General features: G+C 44.9%; 1 protein-coding gene across 2 annotated transcripts in view; it reads left to right on the top strand.

Annotated features, from left to right (window-relative positions):
- The window catches only part of MYO7B (myosin VIIB), a 1466311-nt gene that overhangs the window by 549128 nt on the left and 890080 nt on the right, over window positions 1–27103 (top strand). The window lies entirely within an intron of this gene.

Here is a 27103-nt window from a genome sequence, read left to right as displayed (position 1 = left end):
CCAGAAGACAGCACCGCGTACTCTCAGGTGGTGGCTAGAGCAGCACAATTTCATAACGTAAGCCTCCACTCAGAACAGGTCGAGGATGATTTCTTGTTCAACACACTCTCCTCCACCCACAGCTCCTACCAAAGCCTGCCTATGCTCCCTGGTATGCTCCGGCACGCAAAAGACATATTTAAGGAGCCGGTCAAAAGTAGGGCAATCACACCACGGGTGGAAAAGAAGTATAAGCCGCCTCCTACGGACCCGGTTTTCATCACTACACAGCTGCCACCAGACTCTGTTGTTGTAGGAGCAGCTAGGAAAAGGGCCAACTCTCACACATCTGGAGATGCACCACCCCCAGATAAAGAAAGCCGCAAGTTCGATGCAGCTGGTAAAAGAGTCGCAGCACAAGCTGCAAACCAGTGGCGCATCGCGAACTCCCAGGCACTACTTGCGCGCTATGACAGAGCCCACTGGGACGAGATGCAACATCTCATTCAACATCTGCCCAAGGACTTCCAAAATAGGGCGAAACAAGTGGTTGAGGAGGGACAGACCATCTCCAACAACCAGATACGTTCCTCCATGGACGCTGCAGATACAGCTGCACGGACAATTAATACATCTGTAACTATCAGACGGCATGCATGGCTCCGAACGTCTGGATTTAAACCAGAGATTCAACAAGCAGTTCTCAATATGCCTTTTAATGAAAAAGAACTGTTCGGTCCAGAAGTGGACACAGCGATTGAGAAACTCAAAAAAGATACGGACACTGCCAAAGCCATGGGCGCACTCTACTCCCCGCAGAGCAGAGGGAATTACAGCACATTCCGTAAAACGCCCTTTCGAGGGGGGTTTCGGGGTCAAAGCACACAAGCCAGCACCTCACAAGCAACACCGTCCACTTACCAGGGACAGTATAGAGGAGGTTTTCGGGGACAATATAGAGGAGGGCAATTCCCTAGAAATAGAGGGAGATTTCAAAGCCCCAAAACCCCTACTACTAAACAATGACTCACATGTCACTCACCCCCTCCACACAACACCAGTGGGGGGAAGAATAGGTCATTATTACAAAGCATGGGAGGAAATCACTACAGACACTTGGGTTCTAGCAATTATCCAACATGGTTATTGCATAGAATTTCTACAATTCCCTCCAAACATACCACCAAAAGCACAAAATTTAACAACACACCATTCCAATCTCCTGGAGATAGAAGTGCAGGCACTATTGCAAAAGAATGCAATCGAATTAGTGCCAAACACACAAATAAACACAGGAGTTTACTCACTGTACTTTCTGATACCAAAGAAGGACAAAACGCTGAGACCAATCCTAGACCTCAGAGTAGTGAACACTTTCATCAAATCAGACCACTTCCACATGGTCACACTACAAGAAGTATTGCCATTGCTAAAACTACACGACTACATGGCAACTTTAGACCTCAAGGATGCTTATTTCCATATACCAATACACCCATCTCACAGGAAATACCTAAGGTTCGTATTCAAAGGAATACATTACCAATTCAAGGTACTGCCTTTCGGATTAACAACCGCACCAAGAGTCTTTACCAAATGTCTAGCGGTAGTCGCTGCACACATAAGAAGGCAGCAAATACATGTGTTCCCATATTTGGACGACTGGCTAATCAAGGCCCATTCGTTCATACAGTGCTCAAATCACACAAATCAGATCATACAAACCCTCTTCAAACTCGGGTTCACCGTCAATTTCACAAAATCCAAAATTCTGCCACGCAAGGTACAACAATACCTGGGAGCCATAATAGACACATCAAAGGGAGTAGCCACTCCAAGTCCACAAAGAATTCAAAATTTCAACACCATCATACAACGCATGTATCCAACACAAAAGATACAGGCAAAGATGGTATTACAACTCCTAGGCATGATGTCATCATGCATAGCCATTGTCCCAAACGCAAGACTGCACATGAGGCCCTTACAACAATGCCTAGCATCACAGTGGTCTCAAGCACAGGGTCACCTTCTAGATCTGGTGTTAATAGACCGCCAAACTTACCTCTCGCTTCTATGGTGGAACAACATAAATTTAAACAAGGGGCGGCCTTTCCAAGACCCAGTGCCACAATACGTAATAACAACAGATGCTTCCATGACAGGGTGGGGAGCACACCTCAATCAACACAGCATACAAGGACAATGGAACGTACATCAAACAAAACTGCATATCAATCACCTAGAACTGCTAGCAGTTTTTCAAGCACTAAAAGCTTTCCAACCAATAATAGTTCACAAATACATTCTCGTCAAAACAGACAACATGACAACAATGTATTATCTAAACAAGCAGGGAGGGACGCACTCCACGCAGTTATGCCTGCTAGCACAAAAAATTTGGCATTGGGCAATTCACAACCAAATTCGCCTAATTGCACAGTTTATACCAGGGATACAAAATCAACTCGCAGACAATCTCTCTCGAGATCACCAACAGGTCCACGAATGGGAAATTCACCCCCAAATTCTGAACACTTATTTCAAACTCTGGGGAACACCTCAGATAGACTTGTTTGCGACAAGGGAGAACGCAAAATGCCAAAACTTCGCATCCAGGTACCCACACAAACAATCCCAAGGCAATGCCCTATGGATGAACTGGTCAGGGATATTTGCTTACGCTTTTCCTCCTCTCCCTCTCCTTCCTTACCTGGTAAACAAACTCAGTCAAAGCAAACTCAAACTCATATTGATAGCACCAACTTGGGCAAGGCAACCCTGGTACACAACGCTGCTAGACCTATCAGTGGTACCCTGCATCAAATTGCCCAACAGGCCAGATCTGTTGACACAGCACAACCAAAAGATCAGACACCCAGATCCAGCATCGCTGAATCTAGCAATCTGGCTCCTGAAATCCTAGAATTCGGGCACTTACAACTTACCCAAGAATGTATGGAAGTCATAAAACAAGCAAGAAGGCCATCCACCAGGCACTGCTATGCAAGTAAATGGAAGAGGTTTGTTTGCTACTGCCATATTAATCAAATACAACCATTACACACAACTCCAGAACATGTAGTGGGTTACTTGCTTCACTTACAAAAATCTAACCTGGCTTTCTCTTCCATTAAAATACACCTTGCAGCAATATCTGCATACCTGCAAACTACCTATTCAACTTCCCTATATAAAATACCAGTCATTAAAGCATTCATGGAGGGCCTTAGGAGAATTATACCACCAAGAACACCACCTGTTCCTTCATGGAACCTAAATGTTGTCCTAACTAGACTTATGGGTCCACCTTTTGAACCCATGCACTCCTGCGACATACAGTTCCTAACCTGGAAGGTGGCATTTCTCATCGCCATTACTTCCCTGAGAAGAGTAAGCGAGATTCAGGCGTTTACTATACAGGAACCTTTTATACAACTACACAAAAATAAAGTCGTCCTAAGGACCAATCCTAAATTTTTGCCAAAGGTTATTTCACCGTTCCATCTAAATCAAACAGTGGAACTTCCAGTGTTCTTTCCACAGCCAGATACCGTAGCTGAAAGGGCACTACATACATTAGATGTCAAAAGAGCATTAATGTATTACATTGACAGAACAAAAAACATCAGAAAGACTAAACAACTCTTTATTGCATTTCAAAAACCTCACGCAGGAAACCCAATTTCAAAACAAGGTATAGCCAGATGGATAGTTAAATGCATCCAAATCTGCTACCTTAAAGCTAAACGACAGCTGCCCATTACACCAAGGGCACACTCAACCAGAAAGAAAGGTGCTACCATGGCCTTTCTAGGAAACATCCCAATGCAAGAAATATGTAAGGCAGCCACATGGTCTACGCCTCACACATTCACCAAGCACTACTGTGTAGACGTGTTATCCGCACAACAAGCCACAGTAGGTCAAGCTGTATTAAGGACATTATTTCAGACTACTTCCACTCCTACAGGCTGATCCACCGCTTTTGGGGAAATAACTGCTTACTAGTCTATTGCAGAACATGCGTATCTACAGCGACAGATGCCATCGAACTGAAAATGTCACTTACCCAGTGTACATCTGTTCGTGGCATCAGTCGCAGTAGATTCGCATGTGCCCACCCGCCTCCCCGGGAGCCTGTAGCAGTTTGGAAGTTACCTTCAATTATTTATATATGTATCATCTCAACCTTAAATAGGTGCATACTTAGTCACTCCATTGCATGGGCACTATTACTACAATTCAACTCCTACCTCACCCTCTGCGGGGAAAAACAATCGAAGATGGAGTCGACGCCCATGCGCAATGGAGACAAAAGGAGGAGTCACTCGGTCCCGTGACTCGAAAGACTTCTTCGAACAAAAACAACTTGTAACACTCCGGCCCAACACCAGATGGCGAGCTATTGCAGAACATGCGAATCTACTGCGACTGATGCCACGAACAGATGTACACTGGGTAAGTGACATTTTCAATATCCTGGTAGTAGTGGATCATGCTACCAGGTATCCTGAAGCTATTCCCCTTAGGTCGACTACTGCCCCTGCAGTAGCCAAGGCCCTCATTGGTATCTTTACCAGAGTGGGTTTCCCTAAGGAGGTGGTGTCTGACAGGGGTACCAACTTCATGTCAGCATACCTAAAACACATGTGGAATGAGTGTGGAGTGACTTATAAATTCACTACACCATACCATCCACAAACTAATGGCTTGGTTGAGAGATTCAACAAGACATTAAAAGGCATGATCATGGGGCTCCCAGAAAAGCTCAAAAGGAGATGGGATGTCCTCTTGCCATGTCTGCTTTTCGCTTACAGAGAGGTGCCACAGAAGGGAGTAGGATTCTCACCCTTTGAACTTCTGTTTGGTCATCCTGTAAGGGGACCACTTGCTCTTGTTAAAGAAGGCTGGGAGAGACCTCTCCATGAGCCAAAACAAGACATAGTGGACTATGTACTTGGCCTTCGCTCTAGAATGGCAGAGTACATGGAAAAGGCAACCAAAAACCTTGAGGCCAGCCAACAGCTCCAGAAGTTTTGGTATGACCAAAAGGCTGCACTGGTTGAGTTCCAACCAGGGCAGAAAGTCTGGGTTCTGGAGCCTGTGGCTCCCAGGGCACTCCAGGACAAATGGAGTGGCCCTTACCCAGTACTAGAGAGGAAGAGTCAGGTCACCTACTTGGTGGACCTGGGCACAAGCAGGAGCCCCAAGAGGGTGATCCATGTAAACCGCCTTAAGCTCTTCCACGACAGGGCTGATGTCAATCTGTTGATGGTAACAGATGAGGATCAGGAGGCAGAGAGTGAACCTCTCCCTGATCTTCTGTCATCAGACCCAAAAGATGGTACAGTAGATGGAGTGATCTACTCAGACACCCTCTCTGGCCAACAGCAAGCTGATTGTAGGAGAGTCCTACAACAGTTTCCTGAACTCTTCTCCTTAACCCCTGGTCAGACACACCTGTGTACCCATGATGTGGACACAGGAGACAGCATGCCTGTCAAGAACAAAATTTTTAGACAATCTGACCATGTTAAAGAAAGCATCAAGGTGGAAGTCCACAAGATGCTGGAATTGGGAGTAATTGAGCGCTCTGACAGCCCCTGGGCTAGCCCAGTGGTCTTAGTCCCCAAACCTCACACCAAAGATGGAAAGAAAGAGATGAGGTTTTGTGTGGACTACAGAGGGCTCAATTCTGTCACCAAGACAGATGCTCATCCAATTCCAAGAGCTGATGAGCTCATTGATAAATTAGGTGCTGCCAAATTTCTAAGTACCTTTGACTTGACAGCAGGGTACTGGCAAATAAAAATGGCACCTGGAGCAAAAGAAAAGACAGCATTCTCCACACCTGATGGGCATTATCAGTTTACTGTTATGCCCTTTGGTTTAAAGAATGCCCCTGCCACCTTCCAAAGGTTGGTGAATCAAGTCCTTGCTGGCTTGGAGTCCTTTAGCACAGCTTATCTCGATGATATTGCTGTCTTTAGCTCCACCTGGCAGGATCACCTGGTCCACCTGAGGAAGGTTTTGAAGGCTCTGCAATCTGCAGGCCTCTCTATCAAGGCATCCAAATGCCAGATAGGGCAGGGAACGGTGGTTTACTTGGGACACCTTGTAGGTGGAGGCCAAGTTCAGCCACTCCAACCCAAGATCCAGACTATTCTGGACTGGGTAGCTCCAAAAACCCAGACTCAAGTCAGGGCATTCCTTGGCTTGACTGGGTATTACAGGAGGTTTGTGAAGGGATATGGATCCATTGTGACAGCCCTCACTGAACTCACCTCCAAGAAAATGCCCAAGAAAGTAAACTGGACTGTGGACTGCCAACAGGCCTTTGACACCCTGAAACAGGCAATGTGCTCAGCACCAGTTCTCAAAGCTCCAGATTATTCTAAGCAGTTCATTGTGCAGACTAATGCCTCTGAACATGGGATAGGGGCAGTTTTGTCCCAAACAAATGATGATGGCCTTGACCAGCCTGTTGCTTTCATTAGCAGGAGGTTACTCCCCAGGGAGCAGCGTTGGAGTGCCATTGAGAGGGAGGCCTTTGCTGTGGTTTGGTCCCTGAAGAAGCTGAGACCATACCTCTTTGGGACTCACTTCCTAGTTCAAACTGACCACAGACCTCTCAAATGGCTGATGCAAATGAAAGGTGAAAATCCTAAACTGTTGAGGTGGTCCATCTCCCTACAGGGAATGGACTTTATAGTGGAACACAGACCTGGGACTGCCCATGCCAATGCAGATGGCCTTTCCAGGTTCTTCCACTTAGAGAATGAAGACTCTCTTGGGAAAGGTTAGTCTCATCCTCTTTCGTTTGGGGGGGGGTTGTGTAAGGAAATGCCTCCTTGGCATGGTTGCCCCCTGACTTTTTGCCTTTGCTGATGCTATGTTTACAATTGAAAGTGTGCTGAGGCCTGCTAACCAGGCCCCAGCACCAGTGTTCTTTCCCTAACCTGTACTTTTGTATCCACAATTGGCAGACCCTGGCATCCAGATAAGTCCCTTGTAACTGGTACTTCTAGTACCAAGGGCCCTGATGCCAAGGAAGGTCTCTAAGGGCTGCAGCATGTCTTATGCCACCCTGGAGACCTCTCACTCAGCACAGACACACTGCTTGCCAGCTTGTGTGTGCTAGTGAGGACAAAACGAGTAAGTCGACATGGCACTCCCCTCAGGGTGCCATGCCAGCCTCTCACTGCCTATGCAGTATAGGTAAGACACCCCTCTAGCAGGCCTTACAGCCCTAAGGCAGGGTGCACTATACCATAGGTGAGGGTACCAGTGCATGAGCATGGTGCCCCTACAGTGTCTAAACAAAACCTTAGACATTGTAAGTGCAGGGTAGCCATAAGAGTATATGGTCTGGGAGTCTGTCAAACACGAACTCCACAGCACCATAATGGCTACACTGAAAACTGGGAAGTTTGGTATCAAACTTCTCAGCACAATAAATGCACACTGATGCCAGTGTACATTTTATTGTAAAATACACCCCAGAGGGCACCTTAGAGGTGCCCCCTGAAACTTAACCGACTGTCTGTGTAGGCTGACTAGTTTTAGCAGCCTGCCCCAAACCGAGACATGTTGCTGGCCCCATGGGGAGAGTGCCTTTGTCACTCTGAGGCCAGTAACAAAGCCTGCACTGGGTGGAGATGCTAACACCTCCCCCAGGCAGGAATTGTCACACCTGGCGGTGAGCCTCAAAGGCTCACCTCCTTTGTGCCAACCCAGCAGGACACTCCAGCTAGTGGAGTTGCCCGCCCCCTCCGGCCAGGCCCCACTTTTGGCGGCAAGGCCGGAGAAAATAATGAGAATAACAAGGAGGAGTCACTGGCCAGTCAGGACAGCCCCTAAGGTGTCCTGAGCTGAGGTGACTCTAACTTTTAGAAATCCTCCATCTTGCAGATGGAGGATTCCCCCAATAGGGTTAGGATTGTGACCCCCTCCCCTTGGGAGGAGGCACAAAAAGGGTGTACCCACCCTCAGGGCTAGTAGCCATTGGCTACTAACCCCCCAGACCTAAACACGCCCTTAAATTTAGTATTTAAGGGCTACCCTGAACCCTAGAAAATTAGATTCCTGCAACAAGAAGAAGGACTGCCCAGCTGAAAACCCCTGCAGCGGAAGACCCGAAGACGACAACTGCCTTGGCTCCAGAAACTCACCGGCCTGTCTCCTGCCTTCCAAAGATCCTGCTCCAGCGACGCCTTCCGAAGGGACCAGCGACCTCGACATCCTCTGAGGACTGCCCCTGCTTCGAAAAGACAAGAAACTCCCGAGGACAGCGGACCTGCTCCAAGAAAAGCTGCAACTTTGTTTCCAGCAGCTTTGAAAGAACCCTGCAAGCTCCCCGCAAGAAGCGTGAGACTTGCAACACTGCACCCGGCGACCCCGACTCGGCTGGTGGAGATCCGACACCTCAGGAGGGACCCCAGGACTACTCTGATACTGTGAGTACCAAAACCTGTCCCCCCTGAGCCCCCACAGCGCCGCCTGCAGAGGGAATCCCGAGGCTTCCCCTGACCGCGACTCTTTGAACCTAAAGTCCCGACGCCTGGGAGAGACCCTGCACCCGCAGCCCCCAGGACCTGAAGGACCGGACTTTCACTGGAGAAGTGACCCCCAGGAGTCCCTCTCCCTTGCCCAAGTGGAGGTTTCCCCGAGGAATCCCCCCCTTGCCTGCCTGCAGCGCTGAAGAGATCCCGAGATCTCTCATAGACTAACATTGAAAACCCGACGCTTGTTTCTACACTGCACCCGGCCGCCCCCGCGCTGCTGAGGGTGAAATTTCTGTGTGGACTTGTGTCCCCCCCGGTGCCCTACAAAACCCCCCTGGTCTGCCCTCCGAAGACGCGGGTACTTACCTGCAAGCAGACCGGAACCGGGGCACCCCCTTCTCTCCATTCTAGCCTATGTGTTTTGGGCACCACTTTGAACTCTGCACCTGACCGGCCCTGAGCTGCTGGTGTGGTGACTTTGGGGTTGCTCTGAACCCCCAACGGTGGGCTACCTTGGACCAAGAACTGAACCCTGTAAGTGTCCTACTTACCTGGTAAAACTAACAAAAACTTACCTCCCCCAGGAACTGTGAAAATTGCACTAAGTGTCCACTTTTAAAACAGCTATTTGTCAATAACTTGAAAAGTATACATGCAATTTTGATGATTTGAAGTTCCTAAAGTACTTACCTGCAATACCTTTCGAATGAGATATTACATGTAGAATTTGAACCTGTGGTTCTTAAAATAAACTAAGAAAAGATATTTTTCTATATAAAAACCTATTGGCTGGATTTGTCTCTGAGTGTGTGTACCTCATTTATTGTCTTGTGTATGTACAACAAATGCTTAACACTACTCCTTGGATAAGCCTACTGCTCGACCACACTACCACAAAATAGAGCATTAGTATTATCTATTTTTACCACTATTTTACCTCTAAGGGGAACCCTTGGACTCTGTGCATGCTATTCCTTACTTTGAAATAGCACATACAGAGCCAACTTCCTACAACGAGGAAAAGCTTATTTTTCTTATAGAGGAGGTTATCAGAAGGTTCCAGCAATTTCAACCCTTCCAACAGAGTATCGACCATCCTGCCAGCAACAGTCCTAGCGCCCAGCGGCAGGTTGCGCGAAACAAGCACCTAGATGAAAGAAAACCTCCTAGAAGAGACACTAGCAGAAAGCAGTGACCTTATTGCAGTGCCAGTTGCACCCAGAGCAATTCACCAAATTGTGGGTGCAAAACTTTCCAGCAGCTTCTCCCATCAATGGTAGCAAATAACATCTGGTTGATGGGTGTGGTACCTCATCACCTACTGTCACACCTTAGAATTAATAAGAAATCACTGAACACTCAACAAAAAGGAGTGCTACCACCTAATTTACACTTACTACGGAAGGAAGCCTTCACCATGTTAAACAAAGGAGCAATAGAAAAAGTTCCCCACTCCCACAAACTCCTGTTTTATCCTAATGAAGAAGAAATCATGGGATTGATAACCCATTTTGGATCTCTTAAATTAAACGAATGTCTATGGAAGAAATCCTTTCACATGGTAACGATTCCTGACATTCTGCAGCCCCACAACCACAGGGACTACATGACTACATTGGATCTACAGGCAGTTTATTTTCATATCCCCATACATCCCAAACATCGCAAATTTTTTAGATTCACTGTAGTCATCCCTTTTGGGCACAAATCACCTCACCGAATCTTTACAAAATGTTGTACTCCAGTTGCAGCTTTTTTAAGGAACAAGGATTATCAAGTATACATACATACCAATACCTTGACAATTGGCTGATAAAAGTACTAATGGCCTGTCAAGTGCTGAGGGCCTTGAAGGCGTGTAGAGCATTATTCAAGAGTTTAGGTCTGACTGTCAATTACCAGAAGTTGTCAATTCTTCCATCAAAGAGAATAGTGTTCCTGGGAGTGGTTTTAGCTAGAACCCACAACAAAACATTCTTCTCTTAGGACAGGCAACAAAGGTTCAAACAACTAGCATGCAAATCTTTAAGAAGGAAGTCCAATTCAGTACATCTATTGAAATCACTCCTAGGTATGATGTCTTATGGCATATCTGTAGTCCCTTTCTCCCATCTGAAAACAAGACCTTTACAGGAGGAACTAGACAAGCAACGGATTCAAACAGAAGGATCATTCGACGATCTGACAAAGATTTCTCCAGGCTTAACAGATGCTCTGACCTGGTGGACAGAAACTATCAATCTCTCTAAAGCCTTAACATTCTTACCCCGGATGCCAGATTACGTGATCACCATGGATGCTTCCTTAGAGGGCTGGGCTGTCCATGTGCAAGACCTTCAAATAAGAGGAAAGTGGTCTGCAGTCCAAAATGCACAGAAATTGTCTAGAACTCAAAGCAATTTATTTAAATCTTCAAGCTCTCCTGCCAGTGACAGCAGGCTCGTCAGTGTTAATTCTCAGAGACAGTACTACCAGTATGCATTATCTGAACAAACAAGGGGGGCACAAGATCGTTGACCCTGTCTGGAACTGGGTCATGACACATGAAATAGCACTGTAGGTAGAACAAGTTACTGGTACAAGCAACCTCTTGGTGGACATGTTGAGCAGAACAACGAATGGGAGCTTGATCAGTTGACTGAACAAGATCGTCTCCTTATGGGGCAGACCGGCACTGCAATGAAAGAGAACCACAAATGCCAGTTTTATGCATGTTCAAAAATAGCAAGTGACGAAAGCAATGCTGAACAATATCAAACACTCACCCCAGTACAGAGATCTGGGCCTAAATCCATCGCTTTTTTGCTACCTATGCCAATCCAGTTTGGGCCCAGCCATATACAAATCAGTCTTGACCCTGTTCCCCATGGGAACAGTCTAGCCTGAACTGCCAAGCCAGGTACTCCCTGAACTGGAAACAAGCATCCTGGGACCAGTTTGAGGATATCACCCTTCATCAGCCAGGCTAGCTTGACTCCAGTGGCATGGGAAGCAAGGTACCCACGTCTAGGCATACCCTTCCCACTTAGGGCCACAAATGCAAAAATATCAAGGGATGGACAGAATGCTGAACAATGTCAAACATTCACCCTCCACGGGGATCAAGGTCAAGACTGATTTGCCAATGACCAGGGTCTAAACTGGGGTGGTGTGGTGAGCAAAAGAATTGATGGATTAAACTCAGATCTGTGACTGGGGTGAATGTTTGATTGGTTCTGCATTCCATCCATCATTTGTGTTTGTTTGCTTTTGGTGCCCTAAGTGCACCAGGTATGCCCAAACGTGGGTCCTGGGCTCACTATGCCACTGGATTCAAGCTAGCTTGGCCGACAAAGCGTGATACTCTGAAACCGGTCCCAGGATGCTTGTTTCCGGTCCAGGAGGACATGGCCTGGCAGTTCGGGCTGGACTGTTCCCAGCGGGAACAGGATCAAGACTGATTTGCATATGACCAGGGTCCAAACTGGTGTGGTGTGGTTAGCAAACAAATTGATGGATTAAACCCAGATCTGTGACTGGGGGGGAATGTTTGATTGGTTCAGCATCATTTGTCCATCCATCATTTGTGTTTGTTCATTTTATGCAAGTTGGCATCCATATCAAGGGTCATGGAGGAATGCCTTTTCAATCAGATGATCAGGGATCCTAGCATACAGTTTCCCCCGATACCTCTTATACCGGGGTTTCTGAGCATGATGAAGACAGAACAGTGTTGTATAATCTTAATAGGCCCAAGGTGGCCAATACAGTGTAGGTTCACAGAGCTGCTCCTTCTGTCAGAACCCAACCACATTCAGTTGAAATAATTCAGGACGCCTTTAACGATGAAGCAAGGCCATGTAATTTCTTCCAAATCCAACTTCTCTTTACTTATCCGCATGGCTTCTGAATACTATGAGTTTGCAGGTCTGAACATCTCTCAAGACTTCAGAGATTTTCTTACAAAAGCTAGAGTGAACACCATTAATAAAAACATATAGATTAAAATTGAAGTGTTTCTGTCTGTGGTGCTAGAATTGGAATATTCACCCTATTTGAGCACCACCAGAACAAATCCTGCTGTTTCTCTTGTATCTGGCGAATTCGGGATTTGTCCATGCATCAATCAAGGTTCACCTTGTTGCAATATCAAGGGAAAGACATTCATCAAATTCACCATCTTTATGGCGTCACAAGATCTTTAAACAACTCCTTAAATGTCTATTCAGGATCTTCCTCCAATAAGGCCTCCTCCTCCTGCATGACATCTTAATGTAGTACTGACACATTTATTGAAGAGTCCATGTGAACCAATACACAAGGTAGAGCTCAATTTTATGACATGGAAGGTTGCACTGCTGTTGGCTCTTGCATCAGACAGGAAGGTCAGTGAAATACAATATTTTACAATTAATGAGCCTTTCTTGCAATTTACAGGCCACTGTGTCATACTCAGAACAAATCCCTAAGTTCATCCCGAAAGTCCCTTCGGACTTTCGTCTGAATTAACCCTTTATACTAAAGACTTTCTTTCCAAACCCTCAGTCAGCAACAGAAAAAATCTCTACATACATTGGATGCCAAAAGATGTCTCAGATTCTATTTACATCACACCAAGCAGTTCAGAAAGAAAGACCAACTGTTGATAGCATATAGAGTCATCATAGAGGTGCCCAGTATCAAGGACAAGCAGAGCTCAGTGGTTCTCACCTGCTATCCAATTCTGACATTCCAAGGCTGGAAGAACTGTGGCAAATAAAGTAGAGGCGCATTCAACTAGTATTGTCTCTACTTCGACTACCTTGTTTGCTGGAGTTCCTATCGAACGGATATGTCAAGCAGCGACATGGAGGAATATTCATACATCCACTCAGGATTACTGCATGGAATCTGTGCAGCACACTGATGCAGCTGTTGGACAGGCAGTGTTATGTCATTTATTTCATTAGGTGAGCCTTTTTGGGTTAAATATGTATATTTAGTATTTATATATCTCTGTATATGTGTTTATACAACCATCCACTATTGTAATATTAGGATAATGATTGTGCAAATACTGGAACTGATAGCTATTCGAATTCAAGCATGTGAAGAAATTAAGTTACCTTTAACTGTAGTTCTCCAGTTTTGGCATCTTTCCTAGAGTCACATGAGACCCATCCTCCTCCCTCTAGATGCTCCCCTTATTGTTATTGTTGTGCTAGAGCTTGAAAATCTGAGGGAATCAGCCTCTGTGTGGCGTATTCTAGAGGGTGCTGTCACCTGAGTGGCTGGAGGTTGGTTCCTTTTAAATGATTTGGATAAGTTATTAAAGGGGAGGTTTAATTACTAATTTAGGCAAAGGTAGTATGATGTACTGCTTTATTATGTTACCCTGGAGCTCCCACTTCAATGACGGGCAGTGATTCAAGCATGTGAATCTATGAAAGATGCCAATACTAGAGAACGACAGTTACAGGTAAGTAACTTATTTTTTTACTTATGCAACCAGCTTCTGAACACCCTCTCTTGTCGACCCTTGGAGACCGATACCTGATGCCCTTTAGATATCAATCCCTACTGCCTGTGGATACTGGGTGTGCTGTTTACTGCTCTTTCATAGCCACACTTGCTGCCACCCAGATACTGTGCCTGTTGCTCCCAGGGATCTGAGTCTTTTATACCCAGATAACTTTGCATCCTTACCCTTGCCCCTTGGAGGCCCATGCTCTGTGCTTCAGAGATCCACGCTGTCTTCCCTTTGAGACTTATGTCTTCTGCTTCTTGAGATCTACACTCACTGCTTCCAGAGACCTTCTCTTCTGCCCTGGAGACTCTGACTTTATGCCTTGAAGGCTAACAGCATAATTCCCTGAGCCTCATGCTTACCACCCCCAGAGACCTGAGCTAAGTAACACGGTATACCTGCACCTATTTCCTTGCCTAGAATACATGCCCTGACGTCCCACAGCCCAAACTCTGCCCCTAGGCTACACATGTCTCATAGCTCCAACCCACTATCCAGCTTGGAGACTTTCCTTTCTACAGTTCCAGTAAATACTTGACACCAACTCTGCCCTGAGAAGTACCTTAGAAGGAAACCCCTTTTTTCACAGAGACTGGCACCCTACACTTTGTGAAACTGCTTCAGGCAATCCCCCCAAAGACCTCACCCCAAGACTTATCACTGGAGATGGTGCCTTCCACAGTCAGCCACCAGAGATAGCCATAACCTTTGCATATAGGGCACTTCACCATGTTCTGGCACTAGGGACAACATTGTGACACAGTAGCAGAGAATTGACATGTTCCTTGCTCATAAACAATGCCTGTTACAATCGTAGTATGAAATCTACCATAAGGTTTCTCTTTTGAGGTGTTTTAATATATTTGAGTGACTCACTAAGGAGTGAATACATTCAACTACTCTATAAAAGACTGCATACTACTTTTAGTAAGTTATGTACACAGATTCACTATAAGAAGGGCTGCTAAATCAGCTCACTTTGAAAGACTATCAAGAAGTGATATTACATAATACTATGTAACTAGACCTCTTCAGTCTTTGGAAAGAGCTCAATGCCACAAGTCACATGCAACAATTTCTCCGGACTCTGCTTCTACTCAGTCACTCGAATGAGCATGATCCTTTCGCTCCTCCTGTTTAGAGGCACCACAGTAGACAGATTCTGCTCATCGCCCTGTCCCGCCTTCAGGCAAGCTAAAATCACTGCAGGTACTGCGCAATAGCCTCTCTGAAACTACCAAACATTGAAACATTGCAAAGAAGATCCATCACATTGTGAGCCCCATGTTACTCTGAGAGAAGAAGTGTAGAAAGCAAGTCAGATCCATTCTATCGGGTGTTTAGGGGATTCTGCCCTAGGATATTTTGATAAACAATGAAAGAGTGCACTTTTAGTCACAATTTTCAAAATTAAATTGGTTAAAAAGGCAAAGAATAATAAAACAGATCTAAAGAGCAGCTCTGAATTATCCTATTACATAATTCCACATATTACTCACTAGCAATATTTCTGCAAATCATATATGTGCATAAAATTTACATCTGCTTATCACAAGACATTGAATGCACATCAGCAAATGTTTGTGCAAGAGAATATGGTCTACTTCCTCTAAAAATATCTACTGCAAATCCTCACCCAGGTGGAATTATTTGACATTAAAACACTGCACCAGTGCACAATGATCACCACAGATCCTTTGTGAGCTATTAGTCTGTGCAAAAATATACAAACCAATCGAAACTGATGTTATAATATGCTTGGATGCAGACATCACATGCTAAGGTTCTTCCAGATGTAATATTTAAGGGCTTTGGTTATTATATTATTGTACTGTTCAAATCCCCCACAGTGTTGCTGAAATAATAATACTCTATGGCCCTCATTCTAACCCTGGCGGTCTCTGACCGCCAGGGCGGAGGGCAGCGGAGGGCAGCGGAGGGCAGCGGAAGCACCGCCAACAGGCTGGCGGTGCTTCGAGGGCTATTCTGACCGCGGTGGTAAAGCCGCGGTCAGAAAAGGGGAACCGGCGGTTTCCCGCCGGTTTTCCCCTGGCCAAGGGAATCCTCCATGGCGCTGGATTCCGACCCCCTTCCCGCCAGCCTGTTCCTGGCTGTAAAAACCGCCAGGAACAGAATGGCGGGAACGGGTGTCGTGGGGGCCCTGGGGGCCCCTGCACTGCCCATGCCGCTGGCATGGGCAGAGCAGGGGCCCCCTAACAGGGCCCCACCATGATTTTCACTGTCTGCTATGCAGACAGTGAAAATCGCGACGGGTGCTACTGCACCCGTCGCACACCTGTAACTCCGCCGGCTCCATTCGGAGCCGGCTTCCTCGTTGCAGGGTCTTTCCTGCTGGGATGGCGGGCGCCCTTTTGGCGGTCGCCCGCGGGCCCAGCGGGAAAGCCAGAATGGCCGCCGCGGTCTTTTGACCGCGGTGCGGTCATTCGGCGGTGACCGCATGGCGGCGTCAGAATGACCGCCTATATGCCAGCTTGCAAGTGGTTCTGTTATGATTTGCCAAAGTGCTGCTCAAATATGCTAAAATGCTGTCTGTCGGGTATCGTAATTTCTTTGCATGAAAACTGGGTGTTAAATTATCACACATATAAGAGATCGATGTATGTTCTTCGAAAAACTGGGTGAGTCTGGACCTATACTGACCATTATTCAAGACCCTCCAAAACACATCACCTAAATAAACAACACACAATGACAATTATAAATACTTGATATATTCAAAGTCATATATCCAAATAATATACACAAGCTTTTTTTCCATATAAGGCTCTCAGACATACAAAAATATATCAAATGACATCACTTGGTGATAAGGTGACACACAGTGGCAAAAATAAGTTTGACATTACATAATACTGCCAAAGACTGATTTTAACATGATATACATAAGAATTGATTACAACAAACACCCTATATCGTTATTAACACTTCTGTAAGATGGTTGGCAAAGAACAAGAAACAAGAGGACTGCCATTGATGTTTCAAACCTACGTGTATGAATTAGTAGTTAGATATCATGGCGGGTCTTCCTCAGGACTAGAAGGATGTGGACAGCCTGTATGAGGAGATAACTCCTTACATGAGAATCGTGTGTGTTGTATCAAAAAGGGGGTTATTCATACAAAAGGAGGACACCAAGGTGACTCACCTAAATGGTGTATGATTCTAGGAAAAACAAACTCCTCCAGACCCAGATGGAGTCCACGAACCGGATCCACTAAACGGTTTGTTAGAGGTGTATGGACAGCAGGCACATTTGCTTTACATTAGCCTATTCCTATTATAGATGGCAAAGATGTAGCTAGCCTGTGAAGGTGTTTGTACATGATAGAGTGTTGAGTAGCCAGATATAAGTGTTATTGAGGAGGAGATTAATGGCAGAATTCTTTCCAAAATTGTGATTATGGGACACCTTCATTCAGGATTGAGGCAGATTTTGATTTGGGTATGGGGGGAGACTGAAGGATCTGGGCAGATGGGCGTATGTTGCTTCTGAAGTTATGTTCACCTGGGGACTATAGAGGTTGGTTCCTAATGTTAACATCCTTTTCTTTCTGCACCACGTCATAAACATGGGAGGGTTTTTCTGGTGACAGAAAAAAGAATTTTGAGAAAAATAAAGGGTATGTTGCAAAGGTTGGTTAGCTCTGGAAATGGGGAGAAGCAGTTGAGTCTGGCAGCCATGGGGCTGTAACGAACAGGCAGGCTGAGAAATTGGTACATCAAAACTTGTTTGTACTGGGGTGCAGAAAGAAAAGGGTGTGGTAGCTATGGTTGCCACCTTTCCAAGAGAAAAATACCGGTGGTTGTTGTTTGAAGAACGTACAGACGTCTAGACGTGGTACTAAATAGTACTGTAAACAAAATTGTATATGTTTGTCTGTAACATCACTTTTCAGTCTTTTTAATTATTAGTCATGGATCATTAACACAGCTCTAGAACACATTTAAAAGTGTTTTCTGTTTATATTTGCTTGTTGAAGTATACACAGATAAGGGCAAAAAAAGACTGCCTTTAGGTGATTTTACTTAGTTGTGGACCGGTTGGCACATTAAAATACCAGCGGTGCCGGTAGAAAAACAGTCAGCTGGTAACCATAGTGGTAGTGGTAAAGTTAAAAAAGCATATAGATGACAGTAGGAAAACAGGATTGGTGATAGAGCTTAAAGAGTCGGGTTGAGCTATTTAGAGGGTGGATGGAAGTTTGAGATGATTAATGTTACCCTGATGAAAGAGCCCCGTGTGCTTGCCAGAGCCTCACTTATTTTATGCTCTAGCGGTACAGACTACAAATATCATATCTATGAGGCCACGCAAAGCCACTTTGCGTGGCTTTGAATGGCCTCATAGATATGGAGTAAGGCAAGGCAGTGCAAGTTGCTGTGTTGCCTTACTCTGCCTCAAGGAGACATTCCATAGACGTTGTGGTGGGTTTCCTCGCACAACTCCCAGGGGTTTTGACGCATTCCTAAATTTACAAGGAGTTATAAACCTGGGAATGTGTCAAAACTTTACACCTCCCCAGGGCAGGCGTAACAAGGAGAAATATTTGTATTTCTCCTTGTTTTTATCTCTTTCCATGTGTGCTGCATTCTACTGAACACATAGAGGTGCCCTTTCCTGCAAAACTAATCCTGCTGACAACAACACAAGCACCTTTGCACCAAAGTGCAAGGGTGCCTACGTTGCCGCTAGGCTGCTGAAAAGGCGCCAGTGCAGGTGGACAGGGCAGGAATGCACTGTATTGCATAAATATGGTGCATTTCTGCCCTTTCACTTTGGCATAGGGCAGCGCAGCAAGATGACTTGCAGCACTGCCCTTCGCCAAATCCCTGTACATTGGGCCCTTATTGCTGAGGGTGTTTTAGTCTGAGCTCAAGATTCTTTGAGAAAGTGAAATTGCTTTTTACGCATCCAGAAGTGATTCTATGTTCCCTCAGTGCCCCAACATAAAACTACTCTTATAAAACGGGTTGCACTGCAAACCAAAACTAAAATGTGGAAAAAAGACTGTCAAGGGCAGGTCTTCGACTCAATGGCTGGCAGTCTTTTGATCATGAAGATAAAGCCTAATTCTTTCAGAAGTAGTTACTGACTCCAGATTGCACAGGGTGCCTGGTATTGCTAAAGCAGCAGAATAGCACTGGAAGGAAAACACAAGCATTAGCAAAGCCAATAGATCTCGTCTATACAAGAGCTATTAGCTTAGGCAGTGTGTTTTTGCCATGTTGTACACCAGTGTGGCTTCTGTTCAGCATGGCTTAAAGCTGGTGGCATGGAGTGTCCTAGAGTGGAGTGAGGGGTGTAGACTGTCGTAGATTGGATTTGTTGGAGTAGAGTGTCATTGGGTGAAGTAGGGGAAGTAGAGTGTCATAGAGTTGAAGAGAGTAGAGTTTAGTAGCAGAGACTATCGGAGAGTGCAGTGTCATAGAGTGCAATGTCGTAGAGTGGCGTGGAGTGGCGTAGAGTGGAGTGAAGTGGAATGCAGTGGAATGGGTTGGTGAAGATTGACGTGGTGGGGTGGATTGAATTGGACTAGATTGGATTGAGGTAGAGTAGACTGGAGTGAGTGGAGTGGGATGGATTGTAGTGGCTGGACTGGATGGGGTAGATTGGATTGAAGTGAGATGGGTTGAAATGGACTGAGGTGTATTGGATTGGGTGGAGTAGACTGGTTTGGGGTGGGTGGATGGAATTGTACTGATAGGACTAGGGTGGGGTAGATTGGATCGGGGTGGGGTGAATTACAGTGGAGTGGATTTGGGTAGATTACAATTGACTGGAGTGGGGTAGCTTGGACTGGACTGGAGGGGGTGGATTGGATTGAAGTGACGTGGAGTGGGGTGGACTACACTGGAGTGGGGTGTGTTGGATTGGAGTGGGGTGCACTGTCATGGAGGGAATGGAGTGTGGTGGGCTAGATGAATTTGATTGAGTAGGGAAGATTGAAATGGGGAGGGGTGGATTGAATTGGGGTAGAGTGGGATGGATTGAAGGCGAGTGGGATAAATTGGTCTTCAATAGAGTGGGGTGGATTGGACTGGGTGGGGTGAACCGTATGAAGTGGATTAGATTGGAGTGGGGTGGGGTGGATTCGATTGGATTGAAGTAGGAGTTGGATTGGATTAGGGTGGGTTGGATAGAATTGGTGTGGGGGTGGATTAGAGTGGGGTGAGTGGATTGGATTGAGGTGGGGTCGGTTGGCTTGGATTGGGGTGGAGTGGATTGAATTGGGATGGGTTGTCTTGGATTGGGGTAGTTTGAAGAGTGGATTGCATTGAGGTAGGGTGGATTGGAGTGGGGTGGAATGGAGCGAGGTGGATTGGATTGACGTGGGGTGGTTTAGAGTGAAGTGGGATGGGTTGCAGTGGAGTGGATTGTATTGGAGTAAGGTGGATTGGATTGAGTGGTGTTGATTGAATTGAGGTAGATTGGACTGGGGTGTGGTGCTGTGAACCGCCTTGGGATGATGTGGATTTGATTGAGGTAGATTGGGTGGATGGATTGTAGTGTGGTGGGGTGTGGTGGATTGGAGTGGGGTACACTGGGTTTGGCTGGATTGTAGTAGATTGGATTGGCGTGGGGTGGATGGAATTAAAGTGGGGTGTTTTGGACTGAAGTGTGGTGTACTGGATTGGGGTGAGATGGACTGGATTGGAGTGGGTGGATTGTAGTGGGGCTGATTGGAGTGGGGCGGATTGTTTTGGATTACAGTGGTGCAGATTGAAGTGGGGAAGATTGTCTTGGATTGGAGTGGTGAAGATTGGAGTGCAATAGATTGTTTTGGATTTCAGTGAGGTTGACTGGAGTGGAGCACGTTGTTTTGGATGGGAGTGGGGGCAGATTGAATCGGGGCATATTATTTTGGATTGGAGTAGGGCAGATTGTTTTGGATTTGAGTGGGCAGATTGTTTTGGATTGGAGTGGGGCAGATGTGAGTGGTGCTGAATGTTTTGGATTGGAGGGGGGCAGATTGTTTTGAATTGGAGTGGAGCAGATGGTTTTGGATTGGAGTGGGGCAGATTGTTTTGGATTGAGTGGGGCAGATTGTTTTGGATTAGAGTGGGGAAGACTGTTTTGGATTAAAGTGGGGCTGACTAAAGTGGGGCACATTGTTTTTGATTGGAGTCGGGCAGATTGTTTTGGATTACAGTGGGGCAGATGTGAGTGGGGCTGAATGTTTTGGATTGGAGGGGGCAGATGGTTTTGGATTGGAGTGGGGCAAATTGGTGTGATGCAGATTGGAGTGGGGCAGATTGGGGTGGGGCAGATTGTTTTTGGATTGGAGTGGGGTGGACTGTGGTGGATTGGTTTAGTATGGGTTGGATTGTGGTGGATTGGAGTAGGATGAATTGGGATGGAGCGGGTGGACATGGGTGAAGTGGATTGGAGTGGGGCAGATTGGAGTGGGGCAGATTGTTTTGGATTGGAGTGGGTCAGACTAGAACAGGGCAGATTGTTGTGGGGGGAGTGGGGAAGATTAGAGTGGGGCCAATTGTAGTGTGGGCAGATTGGATTGGGCAGATTGTTTCGGATTGGAATGGGGCAGATTGGAATGGGGTGGGTTGGATTGGGGCAGATTGGAATGGGGATGAATAGAGTAGGGCAGATTGTTTTGGAGTGGAGTGGGGCAGACTAGAACAGGGCAGATTGTAGTGGGCTGGAGTGGGGAAAATTGGAGTGGGGTCAATTGGAGTGGGGCAGATTGGAGTGGGAAGATTGTTTCGGATTGGAATGGGGTAGATTGGATTGTGGCAGATTAGGCAAATAGTTTTGGAGTGGGGTGGAGTGGAGTGGGACAGATTGGAGTGGGGCAAGTTGTTTTGGATTGGAGTGGGGCGGATTGTAAGGGCAAGTTGTTTTAGGTTAGAGTGGACCAAATTGGATTGGGGTACATTATTTTGGATTGGAGTGGGGCGGATTGGAATGAGACATCTTCTTTTGGATTTGAGTGGAGCACATTGGAGTGGGGAAGGTTGGAGAGGGACAGACTGGAGTGGGGCATATTGTTTTGGATTGTAGTGGGCCAGAATGATATGGGGCGGATTGATTTAGATTGGAGTGGGGCAGAGTGTATAAGATTGCAGTGGGGCAGATTGTTTTGATTGGAGTGCGGTGGGCTGGCAGGATTGGTGTGGTTGGTTGGGGTGGATTGTATTGAGGTGAGTGGTTTCGATTGGAGTGAGGTGGATTGGATTGGCCTGTGGTGTATTGCATTGAGTAGGGTGGATTGGTGTGAGGTGGATTGATGTTGATTGGAGTGGGGCAGATTGCAGTGGGGCAGATTAGAGTGGGCCAGATTGGAGTGGGGCAGATTTGATGGGGTGGAATGTTTTAGATTGGAGTGGAGCAGATTGTTTTGGATCGGAGTGGAGCAGATTGGTTGGGATTGGAGTAGGTACGTTGGAGGGGGCCAGAATGTTTTTGATTTTAGTGAGGCAGATTGGAGTGGAGCACATTGTTTTCAATTGAAGTGGAGCAGATGGTTTTGAATTGGAGTGGGGCAGATTGTTTTAGACTGGAGTGGGTCAGTTTGGAGTGTTGCAGATTGTTTTGGATTGGGGTGGGGCAAACTGTTTTGGGCTGGATGAGGGCAAATTAGAGGGGTCAGATTGGCGTTGGGCAGATTAGAGTGGGGTAGGTTTGGAGGACTAGAGTGTGGTGTATTGGAGTGGATTAGATTGGAGTGAGTGGTTTGGATTGGAGTGGTGTGGATTGGATTGGTCTGGGGTGGTTTGGATTGAGTGGGGTGGATTGGGGTCTACTGCACAATTATGTATTAAAGCATAATTTCATAAATTACACATAAGTAAGAAACACTGTAGCCTTACAATATTTAGAACAAGATAACAGCACTCACGGGTATAAACAAAAGAAAACATGACTGCAAAGTGAGAAAAGAAGACTTGGCAAAATAAAAGAAAGTTAACTATAAGAAAATACATCTTTGTAATTGTGTTTGTCCTGCTGGGCATGTTTATGCCAGTCACACGCCTTCTGTTTGCATGGCACTAAAAGTTAAAAAGAACAAAATAGTACTTCAATCACATAGGGAGCAATTGAACCAATTGTAGATTAGACACTAGAATTTTCCTAGTTTGATTTAATTTATCAAGGACTTCCTGAACAGCAGGAATTGTGCTTTTAGTTTCAGGAATTCTGGAATAGTCCTAGAGTGACATCCAGTGAGGGCAGCAAACAGAGAAACCCAGTAGATAAATGTACAGAATTAATATATTCAAATTCTGCAGTTTGAAGTAACTATTTTCATTTATCTTGAATTGCAGTGGTATAGCATAAAAATATTCCTCCAATGTCCCAATCAAGTGTTCAGTTTGTCCATTTGCTTGAGGGTGAAAAACAGAATTTAATGCTCTCTATATTAATAACTTAGTTCACAAGGATTTCCAGAATTTTGAAATATATTGCAGACATTGACCAAAAAAGTTTTTGACAGGGAGTGAAGCTGCAAAATACCTTGAAGAAAAATTCTAGACATTTCAGTGGCCGAAAAAATGGCCAAGACATGAGCCATCTTGGTATATCAATCAATGGTAACCATGAAGCTTGTGTAATCTTCAGATGCCAGATGGAGGGAGATCAATGATAAAATCTGTAGCGATTATTTCCCAAGGTCTTGGTAGTACCCCAGCATTTAAAAGAATCCCAGAAATGCTGGTGAGTGTTGCTTTTATGTTGTGTGCAGTTCTCATATAATGTAACATACTCTATGACATCCATAAGCAAGGAAGGTCTCTAAATCTCCCACCTTACGAGATTCTGGCTTTATGACCAGCTGTTGGGTTATCATGAAACATCTGAATTATGTTTTGTCAAAGTGTTTTGGTGGGTATAAACAATTTGCCTTAGTAAAAGAGTACACTCTAAAGTATTTTCCATCTGACAAATGAACACGTTGATTAAACTAGTAATATATCACTTCCTTAATTTCCTGTTGACCGTGATCTAACCAGGAAGTTGTCAAAGCTGTAATGCAAACTTTAAAAGTAACTATTCTTTCTTTAGATTTAGAGGAATGTATTTCTAATAATTGCTGAGACAGAGAACTTGTAATCACTTCCCAATAACTACGAATGTAGAAAATAACAAAATCGTATTGGTTGAAATAGAAGGCCTACCTTGCTTGTCTGCTATTCCTGCAGTCTGACTGCTGTAACACTTTTACAATACTGTAATCTGTAGAAACAATGACTCAGAAACGAGCTCCTAGTGGAAATGGTGTACTGTAACTCAGCTGGAGAGAATCACCAAGACTATAAAGCCACAGGATGCTCAGTTCCTTTAGAATCTTCTTGAATCTGTACTCTTCCAATTGCTGTGTCAGAAACATCAATTTCCAGATTGAAAAGCATTGTTAAAATAAGGGCATTTACAAACTTTTATTTCATATAATGATGTCCAGATTCAATCAATCAATTCAAATTTCTTTTATTTGGCATAAGCCTTAAAAGTTTAAAGACAATAAAAATGTACACATTCATTTAAACCTATTCTATTACATATTACATTAACATACAAAAGTTCTTAAATCATTCTAATTCTTATTAACCAACTCTAGTTACATAATTCATTAGATTAAAATTCAAGTTCTTACAATTTCTAAAAGTGTAACATGCCAACTAGATTATCCCACATACAGTTCTGATTAGACTCTGGTCCTTACGATCTCATAAAGTGCAATTTCCTATGTAGAGTGCTCCACGTTTTACTTCGTGCCTTGTTATAGCATGGCAAGATTTTCTAGAATACCATCCACCAATGCAATTTTAGGCAAATCGATTATGAGCTTTAGAGCTTTTTTTCCCTTTTACTTACTCCATGGTTCATGTTCTTACAGTTTCATAAAGTACAACATGCCAGCCAATTTATCTCATATACAGTTCTGAAAAGGCTCCATTCCTTACTTTCTCATAAAGTGCTACTTTCAATATAAAGTGCTCTACATTTTATTTCTTGCCTTCTCCTAATGTGGCAAATTTTTCTAAAATATCATCAACCAAGTAATATAATAATAATCAATTATAATATTTAAAACTCTACATTCTGCATTATTCCCTACCTTCTATCAACCCCTGTAAGTCTGGATATTTCCTTTCTTAAATCATTTAAAAATAGGCCCAGTGCACAGTTTACATTTAAAAATCTCATATCAATAAGCAACCTAAGCGCTTCGTCCCGATTAGTAATATTATATTCCTTAAAAATAGGTTTTAAAATCTTCTTGCGCACTCCTAAGAACCATTGACAATCCACAAGTAAGTGTTGCATGGTATATTTCTGTTGTAAACCACGTGTACATAGGCCCTGGCTATCCTTAAGAAATGCTTTTGCTTTAGGATCCATATAGCCCGGGTTCAGCCCAATTTGGAACTGTAACACTAAGGCCCTCATTATGACCTTGGTGGGCGGCTACAGCCGCCCGCCAAGATCTGACCGCCGGGTGGCCGCCAATGCAGCCGCACCCCTGCCGCGGTCATTATGAGATCCCCGCTGGGCCGGCAGGGATCTCGGCCGCAACATAGGAACCGGCTCCAAATGGAGCCGGCGGTGTTGCGGCCATGTGACAGGTGCAGTTGCATAGCAGACAGTGAAAAGCTGCATGGGGTCCTATCAGGGGGCCCCTGCACTGCCCATGCCCCAGGGGCCCCGCGACTCCCCGTGCCGCCAGCCTTTTCGGAAATGGCTGGCAGTAGGGGGACTCGTAATCCCCTGGGCAGCGCTGCCCTGGCGGATTACTACCGCCGGGGCCATTGTGGCGGGAAACCGCCGGCCCCGGTGGTGCGACCGCAGTGCTTCCGCCGCAGTTGTAATGACCAGGGAAGCACCGCCAGCCTGTTGGCAGTGCTTCCGTCATTTCAGCCCTGGCGGTCTTGTACCGCCAGGGTTGTAATGACCCCCTAAATTTCTTAATCTTGGATTAAGTAGAGCCTCAATATACGGAAATTTTTCTGGATTCCTCCATCCAACTACCATAGCCTGAGTTGATATTTTACTTTCTAAGTACTTCAGGTCTAATTCTCTTTCAGGTCTACTTCTCTGACAGATTAGTGGATTGATTCCAAGAAAACTTTAAATATTCTTTACTAGATCAGTGATGGGACTAACAATCATAGAGTGATGCTCTGTGAATGAAGATCTGAAAAGATGTCTATGGTCCTTTGGAAACCAGAAGGTGCATTGTAGAGACAAAAGAGTATAGCCTGGTATACATAATAGCCAAAAAGAGATCTAAGTAGGTGATTTCCTTGAACTTCTGACCTTATTTGTGGCAAATGATACACCCCTCTAAGATCCAATTTGATGAAGATCTTGACTCCTTGTACAGCTTCCAGAATATCTGCTATTTAGGGTAAATGGTACACTCCTTTCTGCGCACTTGATTTAAACCTTATAATCTACGCATGGTTTCAGTTCAGATTAATTATTCTTTGGTACAAAACACAGTGAAGCACTCATAGGAAGACTTGGATACGTTTATTATTCCATTCTTTAAATAGATATAAAGGTATTTCTTATGTGCTTCTTTTTCCTAACGTGATCAAGAAAAAAACAGACAAAAGGAATAACTGCTTCAGAAGTTAGCAGTTAATTCAATGGTGCAGTTGAACAGTTGCATTTATCTTTCCTTTAGTTAAAAACTCTGCAAATTTGTGATATGTTTCTGGAATCCTGAAGGTTTTGGCTATAATCTCTGCTTTAGCATTAGATGGTCTTCTGTGGAATTTCTATCTCGTGGGATTGTTGATGATAACAATGCTCATTTACAATATTCAGAACTGAGAAGTAAGGTTCTAGCTGACCAGTTTATAAATGGCTTGTGCTTATCTAGTCAAGTTGCTAACTACAAGATTTTGGGGACATGAAATCAAGTCGAACGTTATGGACTCAAAGTGGGTGGCTATTCTGTTTGGTTACTAATCCTGATGCGACTAATGCTCCATCCATAGCTTCAACAGCTACAGGAGTGTATTTCTTAGCGACAGGAAAATTATGTTCCTAAACCCAGAAAATGTCTATAAAGACATTACACATGCCACAGTCAATCAAAACTGAAACAACACCTTTATTTTGAAAATGAAACAATTCTCTTTG

Source organism: Pleurodeles waltl, chromosome 11, assembly GCF_031143425.1.
Source record: "Pleurodeles waltl isolate 20211129_DDA chromosome 11, aPleWal1.hap1.20221129, whole genome shotgun sequence".
Taxonomy (NCBI): Eukaryota; Metazoa; Chordata; class Amphibia; order Caudata; family Salamandridae; genus Pleurodeles; species Pleurodeles waltl.
This window is presented reverse-complemented; position numbering and strand designations above follow the sequence as displayed.